Genomic DNA, 18,148 nt, shown 5'->3' on the forward strand with positions numbered 1-18,148 from the left:
AAATTTTATTTTTATTTAAACACATGGTATGCTTTGATCAGCCTTGTATATAATACGCAGATGATGATTAGACGCTGAGAAGGAAACACTATAGTATCGGGGGAGGGATGGGTTGCAATTTTAAATAGGATGGTCAGGAAAGGTCTTACCAAGCAAATGACATCTGCAAAGAGGTCTGAAGAAGACAAAGGCATGTGCCATGGAGACAACTCGGGGAGAACATAGGGACTTCAAGTCCCGAGAAGGGGGTATGCCTAGTATCTTCAGTGACCCAGAGAAAAGTGGGAACTGCAGCAGATGGGGTGAGGAAGAGAAGTACAGGAAGTGAGGTCCAAGAGGCAAGGGAGGAGGACTGGGCATGATTTTCCATACTATCTTAAAGACCAGGGTCAGTGAAGCCCCTGTGAGAATAGTATGGCAGGGAGCCTAAGAGTCCAGTCAACAGGCTTTGGAAATTAATTCAGGAAAAAGATAATGATTACTTGAATAGAGGAGGAGGAGAAGGAGAAGGTGAGAAGTGATCAGGTGCTGGTTATCTTTCGAAGGTATAGCTGACAGATTTTTCTATGAACTAAGGTGTGAACCAAAGAAAAGGATCAAAGTTGACTCCAAGGCTTTTGATCTAAGCAAAAAGAGGAGACTAAGGTTGAATGAAGGGCAAGTCTTTTGTGAGGGAGCCAAGAGTTTGGTTAGAGGAACCTATAAGGCATTCAAGGGAGAAATAAGAGTAGAATGTTCAGCATCTGGGTCTAGAGATGGGACAGAGCTCAGGATAGCAAACAGGACTTTAGGATTTTGGCAGACAGGAATTTAGAGTTGGTATATAGATAGAATTTTAAGTCGTGAGGGTAAATTAAATCACCAAGGGATATATATATATATATATATATATATATATATATATATATATTGCCCAAGGACTAAATCATGGGCATCAATGGTTAAGAGGTTGATGAAATAAAAGAAAATGAGCAAAGAAGACTGGGAAATAGAAATGGCAAGACAGTACACTGTCCTGGAGGATAATCTAACAGAAGGAGAGAGTGAATGGGGGTAACAAATATTCCTGGAGTCAAATGAGGGGAACTGACCAATGGGTTTAGTAATGTGGACACCATTGGCAGAGAGCATTTTTGGTGCATGGAGAGGCAAAACTTTGTTGGAAAGGGATTTTAGAGAGATTGAGAAAAGAAGTTTTGAAGACAGGAGTATAGGTAACTTTATAGAGGAATTCCTACAAAAAAGAATGGAAATATGAAATTGTAGCCAACAACAATATAGATGAGAGAAAGCACCATGTTTATATGCTGATGGAGTGGTTCAGCCAAGAGGGAGAAATGATGTTGAAGGAGAGGGTAAGGGGGAAAGTTTCTGGGGTACCATTTTTGAATACTTAAAAGAATTAGAAGCTAGTGAACAATTCTAGAGTTTAGACTTAGGAAAATAGAAAGTTCATTCCTGGTAACAGGAGAGAAGACAGCCTACATGGGCCCAGATGCTGGTGGGCGGGTAGAGGTGGTAGTGGGAACTTGTGGAAGCTCTCTTCTGATTGTTTCTATTTTCTCAGAGAAATAGCAATCAAGGTCAAAAGCTGAGAGCGAAGATGGGGGAGGAGGTGTTGGAAGTTTTAAGAGAGAAGAGAAAATATGGAACTGTTGCCTAGGAGAGTAGAATAGTAAATGGACTAGGGAAATGCACTATCATTGCTGGAGAGCATGAAGAGCACACTTGGGTTAAGAGTCTGAGTGGCATGAATTTGAAGGGAGACTGGTCAGCATGGATGAAAGTCTTATTGCTCCATTGAATTTCATGGTTTTGGGCTAAAAGTGATATTTATGTACGTGAGTGTAACATAGTTGTATGTTCACATCTAACAGTTACTAATTATTTAAAATGTTAATTGGTGTAAATTTAACTTCATTTAACATTGTTGGGAGGATGTTTCTGGTTAATTGAATATCTTGGACAACTAAGGCCATTATATCACACATGAATTCATTTTTTAATAGAGTTAGAAGATGAAAAAAGTAATCCGAACATCACATGAGAGTTTTAAAATGACAGTCAATGTTTAAAATATTGAACAGCACCTCAGTTCCATTGTTTTGAAAAGTAATCCTCATCATAGACTGTGCAGGAAAATATGGCTATTTAATTTTTACACTTGTTTGGAATCTGGATGCATTATACAAGGAGCTTTGTAAAAGATATAAAATGACAAGGGATATCATCATTAAATGCAATAAGAGTATCTTCATATAAGTCCATCCATCGTGTCTTAGTTGTATTTATGAAAGCACTGGAGTAATAGTTTTTTCCCCTTCTTAATTGCCCATGAAGCAACAATGATTCCAAACCTTAGTGTTAACACTAGGTTCCAAATGGTAGTGTCAGTGAGGCTATTATTATCTAGATTTGCTCCATCTTTGATTGTTGCAAGACAGACATTTCTCTCCTCACTGCTTGTGTTTTCTAGTAGTTCAAACTTCTTTTATACTTTTGAATCTGCCTTGTGTTATTCACTTATTTTTAAAAATAACTGGTTATATAAGCAATACATAGTCACTCAATATAATTTGGAAGATATGGAAAAGTAGAGCAAAGAAAATACATTTCCTATTATCTCACCATTTAGAAATGAGTGCAATTAAAGTTTTGGTAACTTTTAATCTAATATTTTAATTCACATGTATCTTTAGAGAATGTATATAAAATTTTGCATCAGCTTATCCTTTTAAATATTTTATTGCAACGTTCTCCCATTACACATCTTTGGAAAATACAATTTTTTGTGCATATATGGTAGGCTGGTTTATGAATGTACTATAGAAATTCTAACAATTTTCTCATTATTGCATAGTTAATATGTTTTTAAATTTTAGAAAACACAACAATGGGCACACTTGAACAGAAATTTCTTTTTGTAATACTGATTATTTTCTTAAGGTTTGTGACAGTTAAGCTGGACTATTGACTTTTTTCACTTGAGAGCTGCCAGAAGGTTAGTAAAGCACATTTCTGATTATTTCTGGGTGGGTCATGAAGATGTGACTTTGGGTACTATATTTGGTTTCTGGCCCTTTTCTCTCTGACACTATTCCTTTATTCTGCTTCCCAGCTGCCATGAATTAAGCAGCTGTGCTCCATCACGTCCCTTCACCAAAATGTTTTTGCCTGAAAGTCAACCAGTCATAGGTCAAACCCACTGAAACTGTGAGCCAAAATAAATTTCTTCTTTAAGTTGTGGGTGTCATGTATTTTCTACCAGCAATAGGAAAGCTGACTAATATAGAAAATTGGTAGCAGAGAAGTGGGCTCCCTTCTGTGATAGAACCTGATCATGTGGTTCAGGGGTCTTTGCAATTGGGTCATGGGAGGAGTTTGAAAATATTTGAAGACACAGGCTAGAGAAGCTCTAGAATGTTGTAAACAGTTTGATAAGTGGTTCTGGTCGAAACTTAGAAGAGGAGAATGCTTATAGGAATGTAGACAGTAAAGAGCAAGATCAAGAAGACTCATATGGGAATGAAAACTGTATTGGGAATTGGAATAGAGGCCATTCATGTTATATTCTGGCAAAAAAAAAAATTGTCTACATTTTGCTCATGTCCTGAGACTTTGAAGGAGGTTGAGTTTAAGGGTGGTGGACTAATTGATCCAGCAGAGGAAATTTCGAGGCAGACCAATGTTCTGGCTGTGGCATGAGTACTGCTCACTGCTTTTAATTGGATTTATATTGACAATTGAGTGCAAAAAGCAGAGCAAAAAGATTGAAAAATCTTAAATGTGGTCCCCAAAGAAAATGCATGTAAAGTTGGGGCCAAAGGATATTTGTCTGCTGAACAGATTAGCACCATTAAAAAGAAACTAAGTACAGTAAAACCTTAGATTGCAAGTAATATGTTCTGTGAGTGTTCCACAAGATGAGTAAACGTTTCTAATAAATTTTAACTTGATAAATGAGCAATATCTTGTAATACAGTGACACTGAAAGTAGCATGATCACAACTGGCCCAATAATTTTTTTTTTTTTTTTTTTTTTTGTACTGGGGATCGAACTCAGGTCCTTGTGCTTGCAAGGCAAGTGGTGGAACCACTGAGCTAAATCCCCAGCCCTCAATAATTTTTTTTCTCTCTTTCTTGGGGCAGGATTATGGGTGATCATTTTCCAGAAACAAGAGTTTATTGAGATCTCATCTTCAGAGGAGGAGGAACAGAAGGTGGAGAAATACCTCACTTCAAGTGAGATTAGGGAGATGTGTAAAATGTGGTAAATAGTGCAAAATTTTGTAGAAAAGCACCGCCCAAATAAGGCTGTAGCAGTGTGAGTGATGAATCTGCTTAATGACAATGCAATATCACATTTCAGTGAAATCGTCAAAAAAGAGGCAAAAGCAAGTGTCATTGGTTAGATTCCTTATAAAAGTTGCATGAAATGAAAGATTCCATTGAGCCAATAAATAGCAGCAATTCCATTATTGATAGTGAAAGTTGTCCTACGTAATAACCTTCCTCTCTCTTGTCTCCCTCACAACAGCCAGCCATGAAGGTTTTCAAAGCTAAGTGTAGGTTAATTTGTTTATTTTTCTTTATAATTTTTGTATTATGTTACAGTATTGTAATCATTTTTATATGGATATTTTTGGGTTGTGGAACATTTCATCATTATTTCTTATGGGAAAATTTGCAGTGATAGACAAGTGCTTTGGATTACAAGCATTCTTCTGGAATAAATTATGCCCACAAACCAAAGTTTTAGTGTACTTTGAACTGGGAAAAAAGAAAGAGCCATCTCAAGGCATCTCAGGAGTGAGCAAGACACCACCCATTGCAAGCTGGCATGTACAAAAGTATAATCCTTTCATCTGAGAAGAAATGAGTCTTTTGCTTGAGAAGGATCATCTAGAGGATCTGCTCCTTAGGACTCATTTCACCATGCACAGCCATGTAGGCACTCAGAAGCCACTGAAACCATGGTGCAAGGGGTCTTGGCTACTGCTCAAGCTGGTGCTAGATCTTGGTATCATCCACGTGATGCTGGTTTTCCTGGCATTCAGAATGTAAGAGTTAGGGGTCATTCAGGCTTCCATCCAGATTTCAAAGGAAGGCCTGGAAAGCCAGACTAAAAATGTGCAACAGGATCAAAGTCCCTTCCAAAAGTACCTGAGGGGGTAGGATGTGAAGTTGTCAGAGTGAATCCAAAAGTATATTAGAGACCCCAGGACATCAAAGATGCCTGGGATGTGAATCTACAGAAGAAAGCTTCAGGTGAATGAAGCCAGCCCAAGAGAGAGGACATGTATTTCCATCACAATAAACACAATAAAAGCAAGCAAACAAAAACCAGTCTCTCTGGGTTTTCTACACTCACCCCAATCTCTCTTTTTGGGGGGCGGTACCGGGGATTGAACTCGGGTCCTTGGGCAGGCGGTGGAACCACTGAGCTAAATCCCTGGCCCCACACCCCAATCTCTTTACCATCTCTCTGAAAAAGTATATTTTATCAGTTGTCTTCATTTTGTTTTCATCTACCCTCTGGCCACTTTTAGTCTGGTATTTACTTCTACCATTCTCTTGAAACACTGTCTTACTCACAACCCACCTGCTTTTAGCTTCTGCTACCATCCCCCAACTCTCATTTTTTCCTGCCCATCTCTCTTTTCCTCTGTATTATTTAACTGTTCAGTGACTGGCTTTGCATCAAAAAACAAGAATGAATCGGATTCTTCTTGCTTTTATTAAGGAATTTAAAATCAAGTCAGGCACAAGTACTTTGCAGAGATTTGTCACCTTTGGTTTTGTTGCTACAAAGCCCGGGGCTCCTTCGTGCTAATGAAATTCAAGTTTCTGACCCTTCCCCCACACATTTCCTCTCTTCCTTATTGGCTCCTCTTAGATTTTCCATCCCCTAAACTCCACACATGACATTGCCCAGGGTCTCTTCTCCCTAAGCTGCTCACTCAGAGAAATTCTGCACATCGAAGGGGGTGAATGGCAAAGGTGCACCTTGGGGCCCGATCTCAGGATCCCTCTGCAGACAGGTGTTTATTATGTGCAGCTGAACAGAGCCAGAAAGATGTCCTTTTCTAACCTCGCCTTCACCTGTTGATGAAGTCACCCCTCTCAGTAAAGCTTCAGACCCCTGAGCATCCCACCAGCTAGCTGCCCCGTTGGAGTGGTTCTTTTCCTGGCCCTGTCTCTTTCAGCTTCTCTTTTTCTTGCTCACCCCGTCACTCTGACTTAAACTCTTATATGATTAAGAACGTTTTTCTTTGCTCTCTTCATTCCTAGAATATGGACCTCTCCCCTAGACAATCATAACATCCTGGAAATTTGTCTCTGTGTTCCAGACTATTTTTACACCCCGGAATAATCTTTCAAAGTAACACATCTCTTTTTGTCGTTTCCTTGCTTCAAGTTTGTCACTGTCTCTTGTCAGCTGGGTTAAGTTTGAATTCTTACCCAGAATTTAGTTCCTCTATGATGTAGAGCACTTTGTTTCTAGCTTTATCTCCAAGTAGATCTTTATGAATATCTGCTATACTACAGCATACACATGTCATTCTTCAGATACCAGATATATTGTCTAATTGTTTTGACTGTACTTTTGTAACTAGACTATACTATTTCATAAAATAGAATGTACCTATTGCTTTTTGTTGAAATCTTAGCCATCTTTGAAAGGCCCCAAAGATTTTATTCACGAAGACATCAGGTCTTACTGATTATTTTCCCCTGTTTTGATTTCTTAGAGCACTTTGTTTTAACTGCTTGCATGTGCGTTATTTTACTTTTACCTATATGAAAGTTATTTTATGTTTCTCTTTTCCATTAGTTAAACTTGAGTCTCTGTAGAGATAGCATCTTTTTGTACTCATAATGTGGATTTAATAGTGCTTATTGTATTTTCTATATAGAGGGACCCAGTATCTATGCTCTTTTTATTTTTAGTAACAGAACTCCTGTGTTTTGGGGGAAATGATAATGTGCACAGCTAAGAATATTTACTCTTCCAGTTCCCTTACAGTTAGGTGGCCAATTGAGTCAGCTTTACACAAGGAGATGGAAGTTGAGGGTTTCTGGCCCCTAAGCTAGAGGCACCACAGTTTTTTCTGCTTAAGTGATTTTTGATATATATACAAACTGTGAAATAGTTAAATCAAGTTAACTAACATACATATCACCTCAAAGATGTGATTTTCTGTGATTGGAACACTTAAAATCCACTCTCAGTAATTTCCAAGTTTACAATATACTGTTATTAACTACAATCATCAGGCTACAGAATATATCTCCAGAACTTATTCCTCTTGTCTAAAACTTTGACTATTTCCTTAACCCACCCTCTCAGACTCCTAGGTCTTAGTAACCATCATCCTACTTCCTGGTTCCTGGATTCCTTATATAAGTGAGTTAAATGTTATTTATCTTTCTGGGTTTGCTCATTTCACTTAGTTTAATGTCCTTCTGGTACAATTGGTGAATGACAGGGTTTTTTTCTTTTCTAGGGCTGAATAGTATTCCATCAGGTATATTTCCTATATTTTCTTTATCCATTTGTACATTGTTGAACACTTAGATTAATTCCTTATCTGGCTACTGTGAATAATGCTGTAATGAATATGCAAATGCAGGTATCTCTTCAAGATTCAGATTTCATTTCCTTTAAATATATATCCAGAAGGGCTGGGGATTTAGCTCAGTGGTTCTGCTGCCTGCCTCACAAGCTCAAAGACCAAAGTTCGATCCCCAGTACCAAAATAAATAAATAAATAAATAAATAAATACCAAGAAATGGGATTGCTGGATGGTATGGTAGTTCTATTTTTAGTTTTTTAATGGAAACTCCATGCTTTTTCCCCTCATAATGACTAGCATTGTGTAAGGTTTCCTTTTCTCCACATCCTCACCAGCACATAGTATCTTCTGCCTTTTTGGCAGTCGCGATTATAACAGGTGTCTTAATAACTTTTTCATTGCTAGGACAAAATACCTGATACCTACACATTAAAGGAGGAAAGCTTTATTTTAGCTTACAGTTTGTAGAGGTTTTAGTCCATAGTCAGCCGGCTCCAAGGCAGAATGATATGTTAGAGGGACATCACAGAGGAGAAAAAGTCCATGGCAGGGCAGGCAGGAGGCAACAGCAGTAGCAAGCAGCAAACAGCAAGGCTTCCTTCCTTCCTTCTTTTCCCCTTATATTTCATCCAGGTTACAAACCTATTGATTGGTGCCACCCACACCTAGTATGGGACTTCCCATTACCTATACTCAGAACAATGCCAAACCAATCATGGACTAATCTAATTATCACACCCTTAATCCACATTCACACACCCTAGATCCAGCCAGCTCTGAAAAGCCCTATCTATGTGTTGATGGGGGGACATCTAAATACAAGCCATAACAGCAGATATGAGTGGCATTTTATTTTTGTTTTAATTTGCTTTTCCCTGCTGATTAATGATGTGGAGTATTTTTTTCATATGTTTGTTGGTCACCTGTAGGCCTTCTTTTGAAAAATGTCTGTTAGGTTCTTTGTCAATGTTTAAATCAGATTGTTTTCTTGGGATTGAACTGTCTATTTTTTTTTTTTGGTAATGGGGATCGAACTTGGGTCCTTGCGCTTGCGCAGCAGGTGGCGAAACCACTGAGCTAAATCCCTGGCCTGATTACTTGGAATTGAGTTGTGTTCTTTATATGTTTTAGATATTAATCCCATATCAGATATTGTTTGCAAATGTTTTTTCATTTCTGTAGATTGTCTCATAACTCTTGGTTGTTTCCTTTGATATTCAGAAGCCTTTTGAATTTGATGTAATCCTATTTGTCTTTTTTGCTTTTCTTAATTGTGCTTTTAAGCCCCATAATGTATCAAGTTTGTTATCATTTAGTTCAAAACAGTTTTAATTTCCATTGTGATTTCTTCTTTGAACCACGAGTTATTTAAAAATACATTGTTTTATTTACAACTCTTTTGGGATAGTCTTCTCTTTATTGATTTCTAGGTTAATTCCGCTGTGATCAAAGAATTTACTCTATATGATTGTACCTTTTGAAATGTGTTGGAACTTTAAGGTCCAGGATAAAATATATTTTAGTAAATGTTTCATGTACATTGTAAAGAATGTAAGTTCCAAAATTGTTAGATATAGTCTTATAAATGCACAAATTATGTCAAACTTTCAATATTGTTAACATCTTTGGCATCTCAAATGACTTTGTCTCCCTATTCTATTGACTACTGAAAGGGCTATATTAAAGTTTTTATTTTTATAAATTTTTGTATACATTGTTAGATACACAGAAAGTTATGCCTATTTTCTGTGGAAATCCCTATTGCATTGTTATAAAATTTTCTCTATTGCTAGTTATATTTCTTGCCTTAGAGACTTCTGAATCTGATGTTGTTATAATTGCATCAAATTTTTACGGTAAGTCGGCGTCATTTTCCATCTGTTACGTTCAGCCTTTCTGAGTCTTTAAATTTAAGTTTTCTCTTGTCAGACTCAGGCTTGAATTCCAGTTCTGCTGCCCTTTGTCAGCTAACTTCCAGGTTTCTTGACTATAACATAGAGGTGGTTATAGATATGTATAATTTAGTACAGATTACTTAAAAATTTGCTATTAACTATTGTTAATAGATACACAATCTATTTTTTAAGACATCACTTTAGTATTCTCATATTTATTCCACTTAAATACTATTTCAGTCCCTATTATACGGTAATGCCATTTTATACCATGATAAGGGAAAAACACCTCTCCTTGTGTTTGAGTTTTGATTTATTGTTATTATTATTAGTTTTATGGTAATTGGGATTGAACCCAGAACCTTCCTGCTGAGCTGTGTACCCAGCGTTTTTTTTTTTTTTTGAGAAAAGGTTTCACCAAGTTGCTGTTGTCCAGACTGCACTTAAACTTATGATCCCTCTGCTTCAGCCTGCAGGAGTTGTGGGATTATAGCCATGTGCCATCATGCCTGGCTTTCGGTCTTTCATTATGAAGCTAAGTCTAGGAAAAATATTCATGTAGTTTTATACAGTACGTCCTTTTCTGTAACAGTACTTCAGGAAGGAAAATTAAGAAAGTTCTAATATCTGACTTCTATGAGTTTTAGGGGGTAGTCTAAAAATTTTCTCAGTATGAATACAAAAGGAAACAAAAAAGAAAAAGAAAAACCCCAAACCAGTGATAATCTATGTATAAGCAGAAAAGAAGTGATTCATTATTATTATTTACTTCAGTTTAAGAATTTATTCATACTCTTATCCAGACTCTATCCATACAGTCATTTATTAATTTAATGTATTTGAAGTTTTATCAGGTAATTGGCACTGAAAGAACAAAAAAGAAAACAAAAAAGTGTCTCCTTCTGGGAAAGAAGTAGGGAAGTCTACTAAGGAAGAAAGGTAATGAGAAACCGCTTATATTTTTTGATATATGCAACTTATGGCAGTATATGCAGGGCGCTATGAAAGTGTACAGGAGAAAAGTCAAACCTCCATCTGGAATGCTGTCTAATTTTGTGTGCCTATCTTGTGGGTGACTTGGATTTCTTAGATGAATGGGTATTTGAATTAAGGTTGTTAGAATGACCTGTCAATGGGGAGGTGAAGCAAATAGGCTATCTACAGGAAAAGAGGGTGCCCTAAGTATTTTAAGCAGAAAAAAGATGAGTATAGGGATTTAGGTGCTTATGCAATTGTTGGAAAGGCTAGAAGAATGGGCTGAGCCTAAGCCTCTGGGAGTGAGTCACAGGATTCCACCCATTATGGGAGCGACCATTCTGTAATATTTGGGAGGTGGAAATCAAAACGTTCACTGGGCCTATTAACTTCAAAAACAATACTGGGATTTGGACCCAGGGGTCAGGAACCTGGGATTAGAAAGCTTCTGCTGTGTCTAGCACTCTGCCACTCAACACTCATGAAACTGGAAAGTATGCTGGAATGCAGAACTTCCGTATCTGCACAGTGTTCTTCACTTGCAGGAAGGTAGCAGTCAAAGGCAGTTGGAAGATGGTGCCCCCCTCACTTTCATCTGCTCTTTGAATGATCGCACCTGACGGATGAAGTCTCACATGACACCCAGAAACCTACCTGGCAGAGAGTCTGGGAAATGGGATTTCCACTATCCAGTTTTTGCTTAACGAAAGTAGGTACATTCGGAGGAGGTGGTAATGGATGCAGAGCTCAGGCCAATCTCAAAACACACCTGGTGAAGATAAGCTTGGAGTAGGAAGGGTGGTGGAGAGGATCGGGTGCGAAAGACACAATAATAGAGAGGTCTGGAAGAATTACTGGGATGGCTGGATAGGGAAAACTACGGAAGAGGGGGAACAATCCTCTAGGTAATGAGCATGGACTGTGAACGTTGGCAGGGAGTAGGAATGTCTTAAGGCAAGACACACCAATGTGGAGGTTATTGCATTAATTAAAGTGAGTCCCATCGGTGGCTTGGAGACAATAGTGATAGAAATGGAGAGATGATTTGGAGAGCTAATTAAAATACTGCAATCATTTTAATGTTGTCCTTTTCTTTTTTCATGGTGGTTCTTCTTTCTGGGGTAACCCTGTATTCTAGTTCTTTGCTTGTTTCACTGTAAGGCCTATAGGGTATTACAGGGCTCATCACCCTCCTCTCCCTGCCCACCGTCTGTAGTAGTTGTGGTCAGGGCGGCTCCTGTCCTCAGGTAGTTCATGTGACTATTGCCTTCTCAGTTAGAAAGGGATCTTAAAGAGCAGGAATCATGTTTTATGTGTATTTGATGCACATTTGAACATTCCAATGAAGGCACATGGAGTTAATAATACATTTGTTGCAGAGACTCCATATCAAAATGTCATTTCCAATGTTACGTCTAAGCCAGTTGCATGACTCTTACAACTCCTATGTGGAGGGTCTGAAAAATGGAGTGGAGGAAGGATTTTAAAGAGGATTTATCGGCAAGGAGCCGTGCTGTGAGTCTATCTTTCTCCATGGGGAGAGGATGATGAACGCAATCCTAAGCCTAGCACAAGGGACTTACAGACAACACTCACTGAATTTGTTATGAAATTAGCATATCGAGGAGACCAGTGTTTGGCTCTTGTCTGAGGAATCAAACAAGCATGAGATCTGCTGCCTTGCTTTAGGTGGATGGACTGCAGGAGGATGCATGACTCATCATCAAGGGAATTTCAGATGAGAAGTCTTCTAATGGAGCTCTTTCTAAGAATCCACAAAATAGGTCTTGAGAGTGTCATAAGAGAGTATGGGACTGTTTTGTGACAGAACTACATAGCCAACGATTTTCCTGCCCTGTCCCAACTGTCTCCTCAACACTCATTGACTTTGGAGAAAAGCATCAGAACCAGTTTAGAAAGATGGAGAAGGGGCAGTCCAAGGAAGAAGGACTCCTCCACCCGCTCTTCACCACTTGTCTGTGTTCTTACTGTTAAACTCAACTAAATTTGCCTTGAGAATGCTTTGTACATGAATCCTCACATAATTAACTGCAAGCTAAGTTAGTACTTTCACTAAGGGATAGTCTAATCTAGGAGTATACTTTTATAACAAATAGCTGAGTCCTCACCAATTATAGCGGCTGAGCTCCAGTTAATCACAAGAGACCAAGTGTTCAAACATTTTCAAATATGGCAAACTTGGAGCTGCAACCATGCTCGCTATTATCTCAGTGCCACATTTCCGTTTTCTGACCACATATGCTGTCTGACCGTGCAGCAAACTGGGGACCTTTAACTTGATCTGCTTTGGATGGCTGCCTGATTCTAGGATCATGAATAAAAGCTGATAAAGCTCTTTAAGCCAAATTTGTTCTAATTTTGTCTTTTAACATTACCTATCAAAAGTCTTACAGGGGAGGGAAGGGAGACGATTTCATTTCAAATCAGATTTGAAGTTTTGAGTATTGCTTGTCATTGGATACTCTTTTGAATTTGAGACTATGTTCACAATTTGAGAAAAGTGTGGACTTCTTATTACCTTAGTGATCAGAACCATCACGAGTCTTCATTCAAATTAGTGAAGAAAGTTCTTTGTTGACTATCCTTACAGGAAGGGAGGGAGACAATACAAATTTGCCTGGTGATTATGCTTCTTTAATCCTGTTTGGGTACATGATGGTTAAACTTTTTTTATCCCCAGAGGGGCAGCTGGAGGACTTCTGAACAGAAGTGGAAAAGGAAACACAGTTCGGTATAAAGAGACTTCTGTTACACTCTGGCTATGTGACCTTGTGAAACACACATAATTCCTACAAATCATGGTTTCCTAGTCTGCAAAATACAGTAAATACAAAATGTCCACCTTTTTTATTTCACATTTTTTGGGGGGTGGCGGGGGAGGTTCAAATGTAACCGCACACTAGAAAAGTTTTCTAAGCTCCAGTGGGTTCTCAAAATGCTTTATGTGCCTTGACTAGACGGTATTTTGAAAGCTCATAAATTTTTTCCCTTCTTGCTCATGGACTCAGCCATCCTAAACCCAGAGCCTTATTTGACCAACTAAAGAATAAAATAATTAAAACTACTCTGGAGGAGAATATTATGCAGAATCCCGAAATGGCCCATTCCTGTCCGTAACACTGCTAAGTTAATCTGTTTTCCTCAGGATTTGTAATGTAACACTTGAGAAAGCCATTGATGACTTAGTACTAATGAAAGCTTTTTGTAAGCATCATTTTTTTCAGCACTCTCTCCAATATCTGTGTTAAGTTACGGGCCAATTACCTGGAAACCGAAATGAGCCTGGAGGAAGCGGGAAATTCCTAAGAAAATCATTTACAAAGAGAGGTAATATTAACAAAAAAGGTTGATTGAAAGAAAAAAGTCTTCATCTCATGAAAGAGCTGGAGGGTACAAAAGAGTGAGAGGAGACTGGTGTGCAGCTTGTTTTTGTCAACAGCAAGGAAAATAGTACGACTGTCTCACGGAGAACACCTGTTAGGGGTATGGATGAGCTCTCCTGACAAAAGCCTCTGACTGAAAATCGTTCCAGCAGTGCTTGAATGAGGCAATATTCCACTGCCTTGCCCAGAAGACCCAAAGCAGAGGCGTTTGTGAGGAAAATGGACCATGAAATCAAGGAGATGCTCGAATTTCCAGGAGGAACTTCTGTCTTCTTTTGATCCCTGACCTGAATTCTTGAGATGATTATCTACAGGGAAGCTCTGTTGACCAAGTACCAAATATTTACCAGGTCATAAATATGTTCAGGAAGACCATTGCCTTCCAAGAAGGTTAAATATAGAGCAAAATAAAATCTCCATTTTTGGGGAAAATTACAAACATATACATGTTCTTTTTAATTAGTTAAAGCCTAATGTTGTTTTTCTAATTTATAGGTTTATAGAATGTTGTAGGTATCCTGCACTGTTATAAATTGAATAAGCGCTACCTAAAATTTTTTTTTAATTTAAACTTGGAAAAGTATTTTTAGAAGAAAGGGAACTTCTTATATATGAAATTTGGCTATTATGAGTATATTTGCACAGACTTCTTTATTTAAAAGGATTTGCTTCTGTCTTAAAAATGTATTTTCTTTTGAAATCAATACTCATTATTATTTTGGCCAGTATGTGCTGTTATTCAGCACAACCTTCAGGACAATAGGTAATGAAATGCTAGAGAAATGATACAATTAGTGGAGAGGCCATCTGTGAAAGTGCAATCTTGTATTATAGGACATTTCCTACTCCACTTTTGCACATAGTGCCATGGGTCTTCTTAGTAAGATATGTTCCTTATTGTCCTTGGGAATAAGAGTAGATCAGAATTTGCGATTATGTAACCATTATCCATTATTAGATAGTAGCTTTCCCACACTTGAACTCTGTCTCCGTGGTCCTTACTGCACAGCTAACAGGCCAGTCTGTGATGCTGGAGTTTTCCCTAGTACAATCCACAGCTCACCACTGAGAATTGCTTGGAGTGCCACTTAAAAATGCAGGGTTGTGGGCCTACTCTGGATCTATTAACTCACAGGCTTTATCAAAACTGTCCATCAGTTTCTTCACTTCTTACAACAGCAGTTTTCAAAGCTGCTTTGTATCTTGAAACCATCTGTGGGAGCTTTAAAACATGGTGAAGTCTGGGGCCAACTACAGAGACTCTGCGTGGATCAGTCTGTGAAGTGGCTTAGACATCAGCATCTTTGAAAACTCCCTGGGTGATTTTTATATGTATCCTAAGTGATCCTCTGTGGATGCAGAGTTGAGAACCACTGCTGTAGGACTCCTTACACAATAGGAGGGGAGTCTGACTATTCTGATACCAACTTCACCCTTACCCATGGCAAAGACCTCCTGAAAGAACTAGTTCAGGAATATGTTGACATGCAAATACTGTAGGAAGTGCTTCATGTCTCACCTTAGTAAAAGGAGATCTGTTTCTATCTTCCAAAGATGTTTTTCTAGTACTGAAGATCTTTGCCCTCATGGCTTATCCAACCTCACCCCCCATTTAAGTTGCGCCAGTGATATTAGGAGTAAGTCTAGGACAATGGCGGCCAGTCTTCATAACCTCTGGACTGCAGTCATACTTTAGATGATATATTAAGCACAAAATGTAAAGAAATAAGTAGGTGCCCTTTGATATTGCTGATAAAAATTCTCAACTCTTTTGACTTTTATTTCTTTGATTCTTTCCCTCAAAAGTTCAAGAAGATAAATCCATGATTCTCCCTCTTAGCTTCTTGTACTTTCCTATTTTCCAGACTTAGGCATTTCCATTTTTGAACTGCCTTTCTTCTCATTTCTTCTCCTCCTGGCAAAGTTTTATTCATTCTTAGAGTTTGATTCACTTATTGCTCCACTGTATAACTTCCCTGAACAGCCCATTTTCTAAATAGAACGAATGGGTTGCTTTTACACACGTAGACATCATCTTGAACCTATTTTATTTATTTATTTATTTATTTATTTATTTATGTCCATTGAGGCATTTTATTTGTATGGATTACAACCCTAGAAAAAGAATCCCAGGATTTTCCCTCCTGTGTGTTTTCATCTTGCTTCTTCGTGATCCATGATGCCAGCTGAGGTTGTCAATACAATGAAACCAAACTGATGGGATGGAAGGAGATTATTCTGCCATTTTTCCAGGTCTTTCAGTTGCACGTCAAACCTGGGGCTGATCACTCCACACTTGTTTAACCTGCCTGTGAGGTTCACAAAAATTTTTCCAGCCCTGTGATCATCAGTGATTTCAAATTCGCCAATGTAACCATGATTCATCATCACAGTTAGAAACCGGACAATGACTTTGGAGCACGGCCTAATAAGGACCTGGCGTTTGCCTCTCTTTTCGGCACTGTTGATACTCTTGAGAGCATCAGCCAGGACGTTCATGCGCACCATTATGGCGGCATGGAAAGATGGCGGAAAGAGGACCTTGAACCTATTTTAATGGCAGCTTCTATCCAGTCGCATTACAGCTAGTTGCTTTTACAACTGTGTTCTCTTCTAGATCAATTCTACAAACTTTTAATGATTGGCCATGAGTGCCAGGCCTGGGAACAAGCAACACAAAAATGAATCATATTCTCTCTGTCCTCTTTACCCTCTAGGAGCTCTCACTGCAGTAGGATAAAGATGAACAAATCATTACAATATACCTGAGTAAAAGTTATAGAATATAGAGACACAGTGTTAAGGGAAGTTCTAAGTGCCTGTAGGTATTGCAGAAAGCTTATAGAAACTGAGAATTAAAGGATAAATAAATAGCTTAAGAGTTTTAAACTCAGTAGATGGGGAATCACAGGAAGGTATTCTAATCTGGGGAAAACATGTACAAAGGCTCCTAGATACTGGGATCATTTTCAATTTTTAAGGGAAGCTAGACTATTTGAGGAAATACTGAACCTTTGTCAAAATACTGTCAGAAAAATCTTGGTATGTGAATACATTTGTAAATAACAGTCTGCCTGGAATCAGTTGTTGGTTTCCTATGGAATTGTTATTGAGCTATTATAAGCTCTGTAAAACTTCTTAATTTTGGGCTACTCCAAAAGTCTAGACATATTCCTATGATTATTTCAAGGTACAAACTTCCAGGTGCAGAGGAAAACATACTAGGTTTTGAGTCCACTCACTTGGATTTGGATCTCGGCTCTATTACTTATTAACTCAGTGGTTAGGTTACTTGTTTTCTGAGCTTCAGTATGTGTGTCTGTGTGTCTGTGTTTTGGTGAAATGAGAATAAAAATAGATAATGCACATAAAAGCATTTTGTATAATTCCTAGCACTTAAAAAACATTCAGTGAAGTTTGCGTTCCTGTTCACCTCCAAACATTAAAAATAAACAAAACAGGGGCCAGGGATTTAGCTCAGTGGTTTCGCCGCTTGCTGCACAAGCCCAAGGACCCGAGTTCGATCCCCAGCACCAAAAAAATTAATAATAATAATAAAAAAAAATAAACAAAACAAAAACCTAAACAACCAGATTGATTCAGAGTTAGTACATGCCAGAAGGAATTTTAGAGCTGATATCAGCTGCTTGTTCCTCCCTTGATCTGGTGAATAGGGTGGTTCTATAAGTTTCTGAGTTTGTCCAAGCAGCTGAAGAGCTACTTTTCAACCCTAATTCTCTCTCCCAGTTTAGATTCCAACCATCTGGGTTCAGTGCAACCATTGTCAAGGTGAGCAGAGCTCACCATTTTCCTCCTTCTGTGCCAACCTCCTGAGTCTGGCTGCTGAGGAGCGCTCATGATTTCTCTCACACAAGGCCATCAAGAGAAGAGAAGGAGCTGGTTTCATCTGCAGGTCAGTAAATAACTGAGCAGAGAGCAAGGACGTGTAAAATGAAAGAGGAAGGGCTCTCTGATTCGTGTCTGGCTCTCCCAAACCCTGAGCAATCTGTTCCTGTTTAAAATAAAAAGCAAAACATGTTTCCTCAAACTGGTTTAAGAGGATAGTGATGACTAAGGGAGTATATTTATTTCAGCTGTCACAGGAGTCCTGGACTTTTGAAAAACAATTCTTCTGTATTTTTGAAAATACTGTGGTTCTCTTCCTAGAGTCTCTTGAAAAGAAATTCTCTTTTGGATATTAAGTGTGTTAATTCTGAAAACTTTTCTTGTTAAAAAACATTAGAAAGGTTTGTTGAGAAGAACATAGATCTAAAGATGGTTGAATAGGGTTAGACA

The 18,148-nt window shown here is 38.3% G+C and overlaps 1 protein-coding gene and 1 pseudogene across 7 annotated transcripts in view; one reads left to right on the forward strand and one right to left on the reverse strand.

Moving 5' to 3' along the window:
* LOC110345194 (uncharacterized) overlaps window positions 1-18,148 on the forward strand; it is a 105,241-nt gene that overhangs the window by 71,645 nt on the left and 15,448 nt on the right. For 2 of the 7 annotated variants that reach the window (XM_087207524.1, XM_087207521.1), the window contains exons 4-6: window positions 2,947-3,001; window positions 3,119-4,565; window positions 17,600-17,765. The gene's annotated coding sequence lies outside the window, so the exon portion shown is untranslated. Of the gene's footprint in view, window positions 1-2,946; window positions 3,002-3,118; window positions 4,566-10,318; window positions 17,766-18,148 lie in introns of all 7 variants that reach the window. The other 5 variants (XM_087207528.1, XM_087207523.1, XM_087207522.1 and 2 more) reach the window with 4 other exon arrangements.
* On the reverse strand, window positions 15,953-16,360 carry LOC101698697 (small ribosomal subunit protein uS8 pseudogene; annotated as a pseudogene).

Source organism: Heterocephalus glaber, unplaced genomic scaffold (assembly GCF_053883595.1).
Source record: "Heterocephalus glaber isolate CG9 unplaced genomic scaffold, H.glaber_assembly_v1.0 deba00000809, whole genome shotgun sequence".
NCBI classification, from domain to species: domain Eukaryota; kingdom Metazoa; phylum Chordata; class Mammalia; order Rodentia; family Bathyergidae; genus Heterocephalus; species Heterocephalus glaber.